The 17209-nt window shown below is 46.2% G+C and overlaps 2 long non-coding RNA genes across 2 annotated transcripts; both read left to right on the top strand.

Moving 5' to 3' along the window:
• The first annotated feature begins 3883 nt into the window (after window positions 1-3883).
• LOC309632126 lies at window positions 3884-5156 on the top strand. The gene is made up of 2 exons (XR_014246747.1): window positions 3884-4090; window positions 4912-5156. It is a non-coding gene; the product is annotated as an uncharacterized lncRNA (long non-coding RNA).
• A 9436-nt stretch (window positions 5157-14592) lies between these two features.
• Window positions 14593-15884, top strand: LOC309631869. Its single transcript, XR_014246626.1, has 2 exons — window positions 14593-14818; window positions 15640-15884. It is a non-coding gene; the product is annotated as an uncharacterized lncRNA (long non-coding RNA).
• Window positions 15885-17209: the final 1325 nt, after the last annotated feature.

Below are 17209 nucleotides of genomic sequence, written 5' to 3'. Positions count from 1 at the left end.
AACGTATCATGGAGCACTGTGATGACAGGGGCCATGGAACATTGTGATGACAAAGGCCATGGAGCATTGTGATGACAAGTGTCATGGGGCATTTTGATGACATTGGCATGGAGCATTGTGATGACAGGGGCCATGGAACATTGTGAGGACACAGGCCATGGAGCATTGTGATGACAAGTGTCATGGGGCATTTTGATGCCATTGGCATGGAGCATTATGATGACAAGAGTTCTGGAGCATTTTGATGACAAGGGCATGGAGCATTGTGATGACAGGGCCCATGGAGCATTGTGATGAAAAGGGCAGGGAACACTGTGATGACTGAGTTCATGGAGCATTGTGATGAAAGGGGCCATGGAGCATTGACATGACAGGCGTCATGAGGCATGGTGATGACAGTGGTCATGGAGCATTGTGATGAAAGAGATCATGGAGCAATATGATAACAGGGGCCATGGAGCATTGTGATGACAGGGGTCTTGGAGCATTGTGAAGAAAGGGGTCATGGAGCACTGTGATAACAGGGACCATGGAGCATTGTTAATACAAAGGCTATGGAGCATTGAGATGACAGGTTTCATGGAGCATTGTGATGAAAGTGATCATGGATCATTGTGATGAGAAGTGTCCTGGAACCTTGTGATGACACGGTTCATGGAGCATTGTGATGACAAGGACCATGGCGAATTGTGATGACATCTGTCATGGGGCATTGTGATGACAGTGGTCATCTAGAATTGTGATGAAAGGTATCATGGAGCACTGTGATGACAGGGGCCATGGAACATTGTGATGACAAAGGCCATGGAGCATTGTGATGACAAGTGTCATGGGGCATTTTGATGACATTGGCATGGAGCATTGTGATTACAGGGGCCATGGAGCATTGTGATGACAACGGCATGGAGCATTGTGATGACAAGGGCATGGAGCATTGTGATTACAGGGGCCATGGAGCATTGTGATGACAATGGCATGGAGCATTGTGATGACACGGACATGGAGCATTGTAATGATAGGCTATCTGGAGCATTGTGATGAAAAGGGGATGGAGCATTTTGATGACAGGGTCCAAGGAGCATTGTGCTGACAATGGCATGGAGCATTGTGCTGAAAAGGGTACTGGAGCACTGTGAGGAAAGGAGTCATGGATCATTGTGAGGACAGGGGTCATGGAGCTTTGTGATGACAAGGGTCATGGAGCATTGTGATGACACGGTCAAGGAACATTGCGATGACAAGAATTCTGGAGCATTGTGATGAAAGGGCATGGAGCATTGTGATTAAAGGTGACAAGGAGCATTGTGATGATATGGGCAGAGATCTTTGTGATGACCGTGGACATGGAGCTTTTTGGTAAGAGAGGCCTTGGAGATTTGTGATGGCAGGCGTCATGGGGCATTGTGATGACAGGGGTCTTGGAGCATTGTGATGAAAGGGGTCATGGAGCACTGTGATTACAGGGGCCATGGAGCACTGTGAATACAAAGGCTATGAAGCTTTGAGATGTCAGGTTTCATGGAGCATTGTGATGAAAGTGATCATGGATCATTGAGATGACAAGTGTCCTGGAACCTTGTGATGTCACGGTTCATGGAGCATTGTGATGACAAGGACCATGGCGAATTGTGATGACATCTGTCATGGGGCATTGTGATGACAGTGGTCATCTAGAATTGTGATGAAACGTATCAAGGAGCACTGTGATGACAGGGGCCATGGAACATTGTGATGACAAAGGCCATGGAGCATTGTGATGACAAGTGTCATGGGGCATTTTGATGACATTGGCATGGAGCATTGTGATGACAGGGGCCATGGAACATTGTGAGGACACAGGCCATGGAGCATTGTGATGACAAGTGTCATGGGGCATTTTGATGCCATTGGCATGGAGCATTATGATGACAAGAGTTCTGGAGCATTTTGATGACAAGGGCATGGAGCATTGTGATGACAGGGCCCATGGAGCATTGTGATGAAAAGGGCAGGGAACATTGTGATGACTGAGTTCATGGAGCATTGTGATGAAAGGGGCCATGGAGCATTGAGATGACAGGCGTCATGAGGCATGGTGATGACAGTGGTCATGGAGCATTGTGATGAAAGAGATCATGGAGCAATATGATAACAGGGGCCATGGAGCATTGTGATGACAGGTGTATTGGAGCATTGTGATGAAAGTCGTCATGGATCATTGTGATGACATGTGTCCTGGAACACTGTGATGACACGGTTCATCGAGTATTGTGATGACAAGGGTCATAGCGAATTGTGACGACAGGTGTCATGGGGCATTGTGATGACATTGATCATCTAGGAATTGTGCTGAAAGGTGTCATGGAGCACTGTGATGACTGGGGGCATGAAGCATTGTTATGAAAATTGTCCTGGATTATTGTGATGACAGCAGTCATGGAGAATTGTGATGACAGGGATTATGCAGCATTGTGTTGACAAGGGTATGGACTATTGTGATGACAATGGTCATGGAGAAATGTGATGAATGTTTTCATGGAACATCGTAATGAAAAGTGCCTGGGAGCATTGTGACGATAAAGACCATGGAGCATTGTGATGACAAGTGTCATGGAGCATTGTAATGAATGGTTTCATCGTGCACTGGGATGACAAGGGGGATGGAGTATTGTGATGAAACTGGTCCTGGAGCATTGTGATAACAAAAGCCATGGAGCTTTGTGATGACAGGCATCATGGAGCATTGTGAAGAAAGGGGCATGGGGAATTGTAATGACAATAGAGAAATGTGATGAAAATGGTCAGCGAGCGTTATGATTAAAGTGGTCATTGAGAATTGTGATGATAAGCGACATAGAGCATTGTGATGACAAAGGTCATGGAGAACTGTGATGACCAGGGTCATGTAGCATTGTGATGCCACGGTCATGGAACATTGTGATGACAAGAATTCTGGAGCATTGTGATGACAAGGGCCATGGAGCATTGTGATGCCACGGTCATGGAACATTGTGATGACAAGAATTCTGGAGCATTGTGAGGAAACAGGCATGGAGCATTGTGATTATAGGGGAAAGGGAACATTGTGATGACATGGGCAGGGAACACTGTGATGACAGGTGTTATGGAGCAATGTGATGACAAGTGTCGTTGAGCATTGTGATGAGAGGGGCCTTGGAGAATTGTGATGACAGTGGTCATGGAGCATTGTGATGACATGGGCCATGGAGCATTGTGAAGACAAGATTCACGGAGCATTGTGATGACACGGTCATGAAGCATGGTGATGACAACAGACCTGGAGCATTGTGATGACAAGGGCATGGAGCATTGTGATTACAGGGGCCATGGAGCATTGTGATGACAATGGCATGGAGCATTGTGATGACACGGACATGGAGCATTGTAATGATAGGCTATCTGGAGCATTGTGATGAAAAGGGGATGGAGCATTTTGATGACAGGGTCCAAGGAGCATTGTGCTGACAATGGCATGGAGCATTGTGATGAAAAGGGTACTGGAGCACTGTGAGGAAAGGAGTCATGGATCATTGTGATGACAGGCGTCATGGAGCTTTGTGATGACAAGGGTCATGGAGCATTGTGATGACACGGTCAAGGAACATTGCGATGACAAGAATTCTGGAGCATTGTGATGAAAGGGCATGGAGCATTGTGATTAAAGGTGACAAGGAGCATTGTGATGATATGGGCAGAGATCTTTGTGATGAGAGTGGTCATGGAGCTTTTTGGTAAGAGAGGCCTTGGAGATTTGTGATGGCAGGAGTCATGGGGCATTGTGATGACAGGGGTCATGGAGCACTGTGATTACAGGGACCATGGAGCATTGTTAATACAAAGGCTATGGAGCATTGAGATGACAGGTTTCATGGAGCATTGTGATGAAAGTGATCATGGATCATTGTGATGAGAAGTGTCCTGGAACCTTGTGATGACACAGTTCATGGAGCATTGTGATGACAAGGACCATGGCGAATTGTGATGACATCTGTCAGGGGCCATTGTGATGACAGTGGTCATCTAGAATTGTGATGAAAGGTATCATGGAGCACTGTGACGACAGGGGCCATGGAACATTGTGATGACAAGGGCCATGGAGCATTGTGATGACAAGTGTCATGGGGCATTTTGATGACATTGGCATGGAGCATTGTGATGACAGGGGCCATGGAACATTGTGAGGACACAGGCCATTGAGCATTGTGATGACAAGTGTCATGGGGCATTTTGATGACATTGGCATGGAGCATTATGATGACAGGAGTTCTGGAGCGTTTTGATGACAAGGGCATGGTGCATTGTGATGACAGGGCCCATGGAGCATTGTGATGAAAAGGGCAGGGAACATTGTGATGACTGGGTTCATGGAGCATTGTGATGAAAGGGGCCATGGAGCATTGAGATGACAGGCGTCATGAGGCATGGTGATGACAGTGGTCATGGAGCATTGTGATGAAAGAGATCATGGAGCAATATGATAACAGGGGCCATGGAGCATTGTGATGACAGGTGTATTGGAGCATTGTGATGAAAGTCGTCATGGATCATTGTGATGACATGTGTCCTGGAACACTGTGATGACACGGTTCATCGAGTATTGTGATGACAAGGGTCATAGCGAATTGTGACGACAGGTGTCATGGGGCATTCTGATGACATTGATCATCTAGGAATTGTGCTGAAAGGTGTCATGGAGCACTGTGATGACTGGGGGCATGAAGCATTGTTATGAAAATTGTCCTGGATTATTGTGATGACAGCAGTCATGGAGAATTGTGATGACAGGGATTATGCAGCATTGTGTTGACAAGGGTATGGACTATTGTGATGACAATGGTCATGGAGAAATGTGATGAAAGTTTTCATGGAACATCGTAATGAAAAGTGCCTGGGAGCATTGTGACGATAAAGGCCATGGAGCATTGTGATGACAAGTGTCATGGAGCATTGTAATGAAAGGTTTCATTGTGCATTGTGATGACAAGGGGGATGGAGTATTGTGATGAAACTGGTCCTGGAGCATTGTGATAACAAAAGCCATGGAGCTTTGTGATGACAGGCATCATGGAGCATTGTGAAGAAAGGGGACATGGGGAATTGTAATGACAATAGAGAAATGTGATGAAAATGGTCAGCGAGCGTTATGATTAAAGTGGTCATTGAGAATTGTGATGATAAGCGACATAGAGCATTGTGATGACAAAGGTCATGGAGAACTGTGATGACCAGGGTCATGTACCATTGTGATGACACGGTCATGGAACATTGTGATGACAAGAATTCTGGAGCATTGTGATGACAAGGGCCATGGAGCATTGTGATGCCATGGTCATGGAACATTGTGATGACAAGAATTCTGGAGCATTGTGAGGAAACAGGCATGGAGCGTTGTGATTATATGGGACATGGAGCATTGTGATGACATGGGCAGGGAACACTGTGATGACAGGTGTTATGGAGCAATGTGATGACAAGTGTCGTGGAGCATTGTGATGAGAGGGGCCTTGGAGAATTGTGATGACAGTGGTCATGGAGCATTGTGATGACATGGGCCATGGAGCATTGTGAAGACAGGATTCACGGAGCATTGTGATGACATGGGCATGAAGCATGGTGATGACAACAGACCTGGAGCATTGTGATGACAAGGGCATGGAGCATTGTGATTACAGGGGACATGGAGCATTGTGATGACATTGGCCCGGATCATTGTGATTACCGGGATCATGGAGCATTGTGATGACAAGTGTCATGCAATATTGTGCTGACACAGATCATGGAGCATTTTGATGAGAGTGGCCTCGGAGCACAGTGATGAGAGACGTCATGGGGCCTTATGGTGACAGTGGTCAAGGAGCATTGTGATGAAAGTGTTCATGGAGCAACGCGATTATCGGGAAAATGGAGCATTGTGAATACAAAAGCCATGGAGCATTGAGATAAAAGAGTTCATGGAGCATTGTGATGAAAGTGGTCATGGATCACTGTGATGACAAGTGTCCTCGAACCTAGTGATGACACGGTTCATACAGCCTTGAGATGACAAGGGCCAAGGCGAAATGTGATGATACGTGTCCTGGGGCATTGTGATGACATTGGTCATCTTGCATTGTGATGACAGTGGTCATGTAGAATTTTGATTAAAGTTATCATGGAGCACTGTGATGACAAAGGCCAAGGAACATTTTGATGACAAGTGTCATTGAGCAATGGGATGACACGGGAACGGAGTGTTATGATGACAAGTGTTCTGGAGCATTGTGATGACAACGGCATGGAGCATTGTGATGACACGGACATGGAGCATTGTAATGATAGGCTATCTGGAGCATTGTGATGAAAAGGGGATGGAGTATTTTGATGACAGGGTCCAAGGAGCATTGTGCTGACAATGGCATGGAGCATTGTGATGAAAAGGGTACTGGAGCACTGTGAGGAAAGGAGTCATGGATCATTGTGAGGACAGGGGTCATGGAGCTTTGTGATGACAAGGGTCATGGAGCATTGTGATGACACGGTCAAGGAACATTGCGATGACAAGAATTCTGGAGCATTGTGATGAAAGGGCATGGAGCATTGTGATTAAAGGTGACAAGGAGCATTGTGATGATATGGGCAGAGATCTTTGTGATGACAGTGGACATGGAGCTTTTTGGTTAGAGAGGCCTTGGAGATTTGTGATGGCAGGCGTCATGGGGCATTGTGATGACAGGGGTCTTGGAGCATTGTGATGAAAGGGGTCATGGAGCACTGTGATTATAGGGGCCGTGGAGCACTGTGATTATAGGGGCCATGGAGCACTGTGAATACAAAGGCTATGAAGCTTTGAGATGTCAGGTTTCATGGAGCATTGTGATGAAAGTGATCATGGATCATTGTGATGACAAGTGTCCTGGAACCTTGTGATGTCACGGTTCATGGAGCATTGTGATGACAAGGACCATGGCGAATTGTGATGACATCTGTCATGGGGCATTGTGATGACAGTGGTCATCTAGAATTGTGATGAAACGTATCATGGAGCACTGTGATGACAGGGGCCATGGAACATTGTGATGACAAAGGCCATGGAGCATTGTGATGACAAGTGTCATGGGGCATTTTGATGACATTGGCATGGAGCATTGTGATGACAGGGGCCATGGAACATTGTGAGGACACAGGCCATGGAGCATTGTGATGACAAGTGTCATGGGGCATTTTGATGCCATTGGCATGGAGCATTATGATGACAAGAGTTCTGGAGCATTTTGATGACAAGGGCATGGAGCATTGTGATGACAGGGCCCATGGAGCATTGTGATGAAAAGGGCAGGGAACACTGTGATGACTGAGTTCATGGAGCATTGTGATGAAAGGGGCCATGGAGCATTGAGATGACAGGCGTCATGAGGCATGGTGATGACAGTGGTCATGGAGCATTGTGATGAAAGAGATCATGGAGCAATATGATAACAGGGGCCATGGAGCATTGTGATGACAGGGGTCTTGGAGCATTGTGAAGAAAGGGGTCATGGAGCACTGTGATAACAGGGACCATGGAGCATTGTTAATACAAAGGCTATGGAGCATTGAGATGACAGGTTTCATGGAGCATTGTGATGAAAGTGATCATGGATCATTGTGATGAGAAGTGTCCTGGAACCTTGTGATGACACGGTTCATGGAGCATTGTGATGACAAGGACCATGGCGAATTGTGATGACATCTGTCATGGGGCATTGTGATGACAGTGGTCATCTAGAATTGTGATGAAACGTATCAAGGAGCACTGTGATGACAGGGGCCATGGAACATTGTGATGACAAAGGCCATGGAGCATTGTGATGACAAGTGTCATGGGGCATTTTGATGACATTGGCATGGAGCATTGTGATGACAGGGGCCATGGAACATTGTGAGGACACAGGCCATGGAGCATTGTGATGACAAGTGTCATGGGGCATTTTGATGCCATTGGCATGGAGCATTATGATGACAAGAGTTCTGGAGCATTTTGATGACAAGGGCATGGAGCATTGTGATGACAGGGCCCATGGAGCATTGTGATGAAAAGGGCAGGGAACATTGTGATGACTGAGTTCATGGAGCATTGTGATGAAAGGGGCCATGGAGCATTGAGATGACAGGCGTCATGAGGCATGGTGATGACAGTGGTCATGGAGCATTGTGATGAAAGTGATCATGGAGCAATATGATAACAGGGGCCATGGAGCATTGTGATGACAGGTGTATTGGAGCATTGTGATGAAAGTCGTCATGGATCATTGTGATGACATGTGTCCTGGAACACTGTGATGACACGGTTCATCGAGTATTGTGATGACAAGGGTCATAGCGAATTGTGACGACAGGTGTCATGGGGCATTGTGATGACATTGATCATCTAGGAATTGTGCTGAAAGGTGTCATGGAGCACTGTGATGACTGGGGGCATGAAGCATTGTTATGAAAATTGTCCTGGATTATTGTGATGACAGCAGTCATGGAGAATTGTGATGACAGGGATTATGCAGCATTGTGTTGACAAGGGTATGGACTATTGTGATGACAATGGTCATGGAGAAATGTGATGAATGTTTTCATGGAACATCGTAATGAAAAGTGCCTGGGAGCATTGTGACGATAAAGACCATGGAGCATTGTGATGACAAGTGTCATGGAGCATTGTAATGAAAGGTTTCATCGTGCACTGGGATGACAAGGGGGATGGAGTATTGTGATGAAACTGGTCCTGGAGCATTGTGATAACAAAAGCCATGGAGCTTTGTGATGACAGGCATCATGGAGCATTGTGAAGAAAGGGGCATGGGGAATTGTAATGACAATAGAGAAATGTGATGAAAATGGTCAGCGAGCGTTATGATTAAAGTGGTCATTGAGAATTGTGATGATAAGCGACATAGAGCATTGTGATGACAAAGGTCATGGAGAACTGTGATGACCAGGGTCATGTAGCATTGTGATGCCACGGTCATGGAACATTGTGATGACAAGAATTCTGGAGCATTGTGATGACAAGGGCCATGGAGCATTGTGATGCCACGGTCATGGAACATTGTGATGACAAGAATTCTGGAGCATTGTGAGGAAACAGGCATGGAGCGTTGTGATTATATGGGACATGGAGCATTGTGATGACATGGGCAGGGAACACTGTGATGACAGGTGTTATGGAGCAATGTGATGACAAGTGTCGTGGAGCATTGTGATGAGAGGGGCCTTGGAGAATTGTGATGACAGTGGTCATGGAGCATTGTGATGACATGGGCCATGGAGCATTGTGAAGACAGGATTCACGGAGCATTGTGATGACATGGGCATGAAGCATGGTGATGACAACAGACCTGGAGCATTGTGATGACAAGGGCATGGAGCATTGTGATTACAGGGGACATGGAGCATTGTGATGACATTGGCCCGGATCATTGTGATTACCGGGATCATGGAGCATTGTGATGACAAGTGTCATGCAATATTGTGCTGACACAGATCATGGAGCATTTTGATGAGAGTGGCCTCGGAGCACAGTGATGAGAGACGTCATGGGGCCTTATGGTGACAGTGGTCAAGGAGCATTGTGATGAAAGTGTTCATGGAGCAACGCGATTATCGGGAAAATGGAGCATTGTGAATACAAAAGCCATGGAGCATTGAGATAAAAGAGTTCATGGAGCATTGTGATGAAAGTGGTCATGGATCACTGTGATGACAAGTGTCCTCGAACCTAGTGATGACACGGTTCATACAGCCTTGAGATGACAAGGGCCAAGGCGAAATGTGATGATACGTGTCCTGGGGCATTGTGATGACATTGGTCATCTTGCATTGTGATGACAGTGGTCATGTAGAATTTTGATTAAAGTTATCATGGAGCACTGTGATGACAAAGGCCAAGGAACATTTTGATGACAAGTGTCATTGAGCAATGGGATGACACGGGAACGGAGTGTTATGATGACAAGTGTTCTGGAGCATTGTGATGACAACGGCATGGAGCATTGTGATGACACGGACATGGAGCATTGTAATGATAGGCTATCTGGAGCATTGTGATGAAAAGGGGATGGAGTATTTTGATGACAGGGTCCAAGGAGCATTGTGCTGACAATGGCATGGAGCATTGTGATGAAAAGGGTACTGGAGCACTGTGAGGAAAGGAGTCATGGATCATTGTGAGGACAGGGGTCATGGAGCTTTGTGATGACAAGGGTCATGGAGCATTGTGATGACACGGTCAAGGAACATTGCGATGACAAGAATTCTGGAGCATTGTGATGAAAGGGCATGGAGCATTGTGATTAAAGGTGACAAGGAGCATTGTGATGATATGGGCAGAGATCTTTGTGATGACAGTGGACATGGAGCTTTTTGGTTAGAGAGGCCTTGGAGATTTGTGATGGCAGGCGTCATGGGGCATTGTGATGACAGGGGTCTTGGAGCATTGTGATGAAAGGGGTCATGGAGCACTGTGATTATAGGGGCCGTGGAGCACTGTGATTATAGGGGCCATGGAGCACTGTGAATACAAAGGCTATGAAGCTTTGAGATGTCAGGTTTCATGGAGCATTGTGATGAAAGTGATCATGGATCATTGTGATGACAAGTGTCCTGGAACCTTGTGATGTCACGGTTCATGGAGCATTGTGATGACAAGGACCATGGCGAATTGTGATGACATCTGTCATGGGGCATTGTGATGACAGTGGTCATCTAGAATTGTGATGAAACGTATCATGGAGCACTGTGATGACAGGGGCCATGGAACATTGTGATGACAAAGGCCATGGAGCATTGTGATGACAAGTGTCATGGGGCATTTTGATGACATTGGCATGGAGCATTGTGATGACAGGGGCCATGGAACATTGTGAGGACACAGGCCATGGAGCATTGTGATGACAAGTGTCATGGGGCATTTTGATGCCATTGGCATGGAGCATTATGATGACAAGAGTTCTGGAGCATTTTGATGACAAGGGCATGGAGCATTGTGATGACAGGGCCCATGGAGCATTGTGATGAAAAGGGCAGGGAACACTGTGATGACTGAGTTCATGGAGCATTGTGATGAAAGGGGCCATGGAGCATTGACATGACAGGCGTCATGAGGCATGGTGATGACAGTGGTCATGGAGCATTGTGATGAAAGAGATCATGGAGCAATATGATAACAGGGGCCATGGAGCATTGTGATGACAGGGGTCTTGGAGCATTGTGAAGAAAGGGGTCATGGAGCACTGTGATAACAGGGACCATGGAGCATTGTTAATACAAAGGCTATGGAGCATTGAGATGACAGGTTTCATGGAGCATTGTGATGAAAGTGATCATGGATCATTGTGATGAGAAGTGTCCTGGAACCTTGTGATGACACGGTTCATGGAGCATTGTGATGACAAGGACCATGGCGAATTGTGATGACATCTGTCATGGGGCATTGTGATGACAGTGGTCATCTAGAATTGTGATGAAAGGTATCATGGAGCACTGTGATGACAGGGGCCATGGAACATTGTGATGACAAAGGCCATGGAGCATTGTGATGACAAGTGTCATGGGGCATTTTGATGACATTGGCATGGAGCATTGTGATTACAGGGGCCATGGAGCATTGTGATGACAACGGCATGGAGCATTGTGATGACAAGGGCATGGAGCATTGTGATTACAGGGGCCATGGAGCATTGTGATGACAATGGCATGGAGCATTGTGATGACACGGACATGGAGCATTGTAATGATAGGCTATCTGGAGCATTGTGATGAAAAGGGGATGGAGCATTTTGATGACAGGGTCCAAGGAGCATTGTGCTGACAATGGCATGGAGCATTGTGCTGAAAAGGGTACTGGAGCACTGTGAGGAAAGGAGTCATGGATCATTGTGAGGACAGGGGTCATGGAGCTTTGTGATGACAAGGGTCATGGAGCATTGTGATGACACGGTCAAGGAACATTGCGATGACAAGAATTCTGGAGCATTGTGATGAAAGGGCATGGAGCATTGTGATTAAAGGTGACAAGGAGCATTGTGATGATATGGGCAGAGATCTTTGTGATGACCGTGGACATGGAGCTTTTTGGTAAGAGAGGCCTTGGAGATTTGTGATGGCAGGCGTCATGGGGCATTGTGATGACAGGGGTCTTGGAGCATTGTGATGAAAGGGGTCATGGAGCACTGTGATTACAGGGGCCATGGAGCACTGTGAATACAAAGGCTATGAAGCTTTGAGATGTCAGGTTTCATGGAGCATTGTGATGAAAGTGATCATGGATCATTGAGATGACAAGTGTCCTGGAACCTTGTGATGTCACGGTTCATGGAGCATTGTGATGACAAGGACCATGGCGAATTGTGATGACATCTGTCATGGGGCATTGTGATGACAGTGGTCATCTAGAATTGTGATGAAACGTATCAAGGAGCACTGTGATGACAGGGGCCATGGAACATTGTGATGACAAAGGCCATGGAGCATTGTGATGACAAGTGTCATGGGGCATTTTGATGACATTGGCATGGAGCATTGTGATGACAGGGGCCATGGAACATTGTGAGGACACAGGCCATGGAGCATTGTGATGACAAGTGTCATGGGGCATTTTGATGCCATTGGCATGGAGCATTATGATGACAAGAGTTCTGGAGCATTTTGATGACAAGGGCATGGAGCATTGTGATGACAGGGCCCATGGAGCATTGTGATGAAAAGGGCAGGGAACATTGTGATGACTGAGTTCATGGAGCATTGTGATGAAAGGGGCCATGGAGCATTGAGATGACAGGCGTCATGAGGCATGGTGATGACAGTGGTCATGGAGCATTGTGATGAAAGAGATCATGGAGCAATATGATAACAGGGGCCATGGAGCATTGTGATGACAGGTGTATTGGAGCATTGTGATGAAAGTCGTCATGGATCATTGTGATGACATGTGTCCTGGAACACTGTGATGACACGGTTCATCGAGTATTGTGATGACAAGGGTCATAGCGAATTGTGACGACAGGTGTCATGGGGCATTCTGATGACATTGATCATCTAGGAATTGTGATGAAAGGTGTCATGGAGCACTGTGATGACTGGGGGCATGAAGCATTGTTATGAAAATTGTCCTGGATTATTGTGATGACAGCAGTCATGGAGAATTGTGATGACAGGGATTATGCAGCATTGTGTTGACAAGGGTATGGACTATTGTGATGACAATGGTCATGGAGAAATGTGATGAATGTTTTCATGGAACATCGTAATGAAAAGTGCCTGGGAGCATTGTGACGATAAAGACCATGGAGCATTGTGATGACAAGTGTCATGGAGCATTGTAATGAATGGTTTCATCGTGCACTGGGATGACAAGGGGGATGGAGTATTGTGATGAAACTGGACCTGGAGCATTGTGATAACAAAAGCCATGGAGCTTTGTGATGACAGGCATCATGGAGCATTGTGAAGAAAGGGGCATGGGGAATTGTAATGACAATAGAGAAATGTGATGAAAATGGTCAGCGAGCGTTATGATTAAAGTGGTCATTGAGAATTGTGATGATAAGCGACATAGAGCATTGTGATGACAAAGGTCATGGAGAACTGTGATGACCAGGGTCATGTACCATTGTGATGCCACGGTCATGGAACATTGTGATGACAAGAATTCTGGAGCATTGTGATGACAAGGGCCATGGAGCATTGTGATGCCACGGTCATGGAACATTGTGATGACAAGAATTCTGGAGCATTGTGAGGAAACAGGCATGGAGCATTGTGATTATAGGGGAAAGGGAACATTGTGATGACATGGGCAGGGAACACTGTGATGACAGGTGTTATGGAGCAATGTGATGACAAGTGTCGTTGAGCATTGTGATGAGAGGGGCCTTGGAGAATTGTGATGACAGTGGTCATGGAGCATTGTGATGACATGGGCCATGGAGCATTGTGAAGACAAGATTCACGGAGCATTGTGATGACACGGTCATGAAGCATGGTGATGACAACAGACCTGGAGCATTGTGATGACAAGGGCATGGAGCATTGTGATTACAGGGGCCATGGAGCATTGTGATGACAATGGCATGGAGCATTGTGATGACACGGACATGGAGCATTGTAATGATAGGCTATCTGGAGCATTGTGATGAAAAGGGGATGGAGCATTTTGATGACAGGGTCCAAGGAGCATTGTGCTGACAATGGCATGGAGCATTGTGATGAAAAGGGTACTGGAGCACTGTGAGGAAAGGAGTCATGGATCATTGTGATGACAGGCGTCATGGAGCTTTGTGATGACAAGGGTCATGGAGCATTGTGATGACACGGTCAAGGAACATTGCGATGACAAGAATTCTGGAGCATTGTGATGAAAGGGCATGGAGCATTGTGATTAAAGGTGACAAGGAGCATTGTGATGATATGGGCAGAGATCTTTGTGATGAGAGTGGTCATGGAGCTTTTTGGTAAGAGAGGCCTTGGAGATTTGTGATGGCAGGAGTCATGGGGCATTGTGATGACAGGGGTCATGGAGCACTGTGATTACAGGGACCATGGAGCATTGTTAATACAAAGGCTATGGAGCATTGAGATGACAGGTTTCATGGAGCATTGTGATGAAAGTGATCATGGATCATTGTGATGAGAAGTGTCCTGGAACCTTGTGATGACACAGTTCATGGAGCATTGTGATGACAAGGACCATGGCGAATTGTGATGACATCTGTCAGGGGCCATTGTGATGACAGTGGTCATCTAGAATTGTGATGAAAGGTATCATGGAGCACTGTGACGACAGGGGCCATGGAACATTGTGATGACAAGGGCCATGGAGCATTGTGATGACAAGTGTCATGGGGCATTTTGATGACATTGGCATGGAGCATTGTGATGACAGGGGCCATGGAACATTGTGAGGACACAGGCCATTGAGCATTGTGATGACAAGTGTCATGGGGCATTTTGATGACATTGGCATGGAGCATTATGATGACAGGAGTTCTGGAGCGTTTTGATGACAAGGGCATGGTGCATTGTGATGACAGGGCCCATGGAGCATTGTGATGAAAAGGGCAGGGAACATTGTGATGACTGGGTTCATGGAGCATTGTGATGAAAGGGGCCATGGAGCATTGAGATGACAGGCGTCATGAGGCATGGTGATGACAGTGGTCATGGAGCATTGTGATGAAAGAGATCATGGAGCAATATGATAACAGGGGCCATGGAGCATTGTGATGACAGGTGTATTGGAGCATTGTGATGAAAGTCGTCATGGATCATTGTGATGACATGTGTCCTGGAACACTGTGATGACACGGTTCATCGAGTATTGTGATGACAAGGGTCATAGCGAATTGTGACGACAGGTGTCATGGGGCATTCTGATGACATTGATCATCTAGGAATTGTGCTGAAAGGTGTCATGGAGCACTGTGATGACTGGGGGCATGAAGCATTGTTATGAAAATTGTCCTGGATTATTGTGATGACAGCAGTCATGGAGAATTGTGATGACAGGGATTATGCAGCATTGTGTTGACAAGGGTATGGACTATTGTGATGACAATGGTCATGGAGAAATGTGATGAAAGTTTTCATGGAACATCGTAATGAAAAGTGCCTGGGAGCATTGTGACGATAAAGGCCATGGAGCATTGTGATGACAAGTGTCATGGAGCATTGTAATGAAAGGTTTCATTGTGCATTGTGATGACAAGGGGGATGGAGTATTGTGATGAAACTGGTCCTGGAGCATTGTGATAACAAAAGCCATGGAGCTTTGTGATGACAGGCATCATGGAGCATTGTGAAGAAAGGGGACATGGGGAATTGTAATGACAATAGAGAAATGTGATGAAAATGGTCAGCGAGCGTTATGATTAAAGTGGTCATTGAGAATTGTGATGATAAGCGACATAGAGCATTGTGATGACAAAGGTCATGGAGAACTGTGATGACCAGGGTCATGTACCATTGTGATGACACGGTCATGGAACATTGTGATGACAAGAATTCTGGAGCATTGTGATGACAAGGGCCATGGAGCATTGTGATGCCATGGTCATGGAACATTGTGATGACAAGAATTCTGGAGCATTGTGAGGAAACAGGCATGGAGCGTTGTGATTATATGGGACATGGAGCATTGTGATGACATGGGCAGGGAACACTGTGATGACAGGTGTTATGGAGCAATGTGATGACAAGTGTCGTGGAGCATTGTGATGAGAGGGGCCTTGGAGAATTGTGATGACAGTGGTCATGGAGCATTGTGATGACATGGGCCATGGAGCATTGTGAAGACAGGATTCACGGAGCATTGTGATGACATGGGCATGAAGCATGGTGATGACAACAGACCTGGAGCATTGTGATGACAAGGGCATGGAGCATTGTGATTACAGGGGACATGGAGCATTGTGATGACATTGGCCCGGATCATTGTGATTACCGGGATCATGGAGCATTGTGATGACAAGTGTCATGCAATATTGTGCTGACACAGATCATGGAGCATTTTGATGAGAGTGGCCTCGGAGCACAGTGATGAGAGACGTCATGGGGCCTTATGGTGACAGTGGTCAAGGAGCATTGTGATGAAAGTGTTCATGGAGCAACGCGATTATCGGGAAAATGGAGCATTGTGAATACAAAAGCCATGGAGCATTGAGATAAAAGAGTTCATGGAGCATTGTGATGAAAGTGGTCATGGATCACTGTGATGACAAGTGTCCTCGAACCTAGTGATGACACGGTTCATACAGCCTTGAGATGACAAGGGCCAAGGCGAAATGTGATGATACGTGTCCTGGGGCATTGTGATGACATTGGTCATCTTGCATTGTGATGACAGTGGTCATGTAGAATTTTGATTAAAGTTATCATGGAGCACTGTGATGACAAAGGCCAAGGAACATTTTGATGACAAGTGTCATTGAGCAATGGGATGACACGGGAACGGAGTGTTATGATGACAAGTGTTCTGGAGCATTGTGATGACAACGGCATGGAGCATTGTGATGACACGGACATGGAGCATTGTAATGATAGGCTATCTGGAGCATTGTGATGAAAAGGGGATGGAGTATTTTGATGACAGGGTCCAAGGAGCATTGTGCTGACAATGGCATGGAGCATTGTGATGAAAAGGGTACTGGAGCACTGTGAGGAAAGGAGTCATGGATCATTGTGAGGACAGGGGTCATGGAGCTTT

Source organism: Balaenoptera borealis, assembly GCF_965194805.1.
Source record: "Balaenoptera borealis genome assembly, chromosome: 7".
In the NCBI taxonomy this organism is placed as follows: Eukaryota; Metazoa; Chordata; class Mammalia; order Artiodactyla; family Balaenopteridae; genus Balaenoptera; species Balaenoptera borealis.
The sequence above is the reverse complement of the archived record's forward strand: the minus strand, read 5'-3'. Positions and strand labels throughout refer to the sequence as shown.